We start from the raw sequence: 2,119 nt of genomic DNA on the forward strand, positions 1-2,119 counted from the left end.
GTTCTCTCTGACCAAAAGCGCCCCTCTTTACCCGCTCCGGCACCCCCGAGGGCTACCCCCCGACCCAATTCGGCCATTCGCCCAAGCACGGCTCCGAATGCCACTATAACCCCAGTCACCCTCCAGCCACCCAGGCCCGGTACGGGAGACCGGCTATTGAATCTTATAGAGGGCGCTTACTCAGCCCTCAATGTTACCAACCCAAATCAGACTCAGGAATGCTGGTTATGCCTAGTCTCCACACCTCCCTATTATGAGGGGGTGGCCGTAGTCGGAAGCTTCACCAATTCTTCTTCACCCCCGTCAGGATGTGCCTCGACACCTCAGCATAAGCTCACAATCTCCGAGGTGTCAGGACAAGGACTATGTCTGGGGATAGTACCCTACACCCACCAACACCTGTGTAATCGCACCCAGGCACTTGTTCCAGGACCCCACTATCTCGTGGCTCCCAACGGGACTTATTGGGCCTGTAGCACTGGACTTACACCATGCCTCTCCTCCTCAATACTAGCCAACACGGCCGATTATTGTGTGCTCATAGAACTGTACCCCAAGATAGTCTACCATGCACCTGAAGATATCTATGCCCGATATGAGACAGGGGTCCCCCGTATAAAAAGAGAGCCAGTCTCGCTAACCCTGGCCCTAATACTAGGTGGATTGACTATGGGAGGAGTCGCCGCCGGAATAGGCACAGGTACCACTGCCCTCATGGAAACCAACCAGTTCAGACAACTCCAGGTTGCCATGCATACCGATATCCAGGCACTGGAGGAATCCGTGAGTGCCTTGGAAAAGTCACTCACCTCCCTGTCTGAAGTAGTTCTGCAGAACCGGAGGGGATTAGACCTCCTCTTCCTGCAGGAGGGGGGGTTATGTGCCGCCCTTAAAGAAGAATGTTGCTTCTATGCGGATCATACTGGGGTGGTGAGAGATAGCATGGCTAGATTAAGAAAAAGATTAGAACAAAGACAAAAACTCTTTGAAGAACAGCAGGGATGGTTTGAAGGATGGTTCAGAAGGTCCCCCTGGCTCACCACCCTCATCTCCACCCTTTTGGGACCCCTTCTGATTTTATTGCTCCTTCTGACGCTCGGGCCCTGTATCCTAAACAGACTTGTCCAATTTATCAGGGAACGCGTTTCTACTATTCAGACCTTGGTATTGACCCAACAATACCAACGACTCAACCAGGTGGAAATGGAGTCACATCCCTATTCTTCCCCATGAATGGAGGATTCCATTCCCTGAGATAAGAAAATGGGGGAATGAAGGGCCCCAGCATACTAGCTTAGCCTAACGCCATTTTTGAGCAAGGCCTGAAAAGTAACTAAAGGTCAGAAAAACAACTTGTACCCTGGATAAGAGCCAAGTCAGCAGGCGTGTCGAGCTCGGGGAAAAACCACGAGCTGTCCTGTGTTTGAACCTGGCCTCATACGAATTGTCCAATCAGAACCCTGTAAACTATGCTTCCTGCTTTTGTACCCGCCCTTCCGCTGCCCAACCCTATAAAAACCCTCCACTCCAGCCCGTCGGCGCACCAGTCTCTTCAGCCTCTGGAGGGACTGTATCGCCCCGGGTACCCGTGTTCCTGAATAAAGCCTCTTGCTGTTTGCATCTGACTTGTGGTCTCAGTGTGATCTCTGGGCGAGGGTCTCTCCAGAGGGAAGACTCCAGACGGGGGTCTTTCAGTACAATATAAAGAAGTGGGAGTTGGCAAATGATTCAGTGCACATAATGATTATCAGAAGACATTCTGCCTTTGAACTGTTTGAATTTGTCATGACATTTTTGGGGGAGAGTATCACACTTGTGTACAATGCACTGTGATAACATTTGCTCCAATTCTTTTGTATTAGTTACTTTCAAAACCCACCAATGACCTTCTTCTCTGCAATTAATCACTATCCTCACTCTTATTATACCTACTGTTTTCATGAGTTAAAGGCTTTATGTAATACCCAGAGGACAGTTCTCCACAGAAACTGTTCTTATCCTTTGGCTCCTCCACAGTTCTTCTGTCTCAACTGTTGTAATGATTTTTAGGCCAGGGATGGAATCCTCTTTGAGACTAACTAAAACTTATCCTCACCATGCTGCATAGCAGAGTCATAAC

Source organism: Peromyscus californicus, unplaced genomic scaffold (genome assembly GCF_007827085.1).
Source record: "Peromyscus californicus insignis strain IS unplaced genomic scaffold, ASM782708v3 Scaffold_16__1_contigs__length_79575227, whole genome shotgun sequence".
NCBI classification, from domain to species: Eukaryota; Metazoa; Chordata; class Mammalia; order Rodentia; family Cricetidae; genus Peromyscus; species Peromyscus californicus.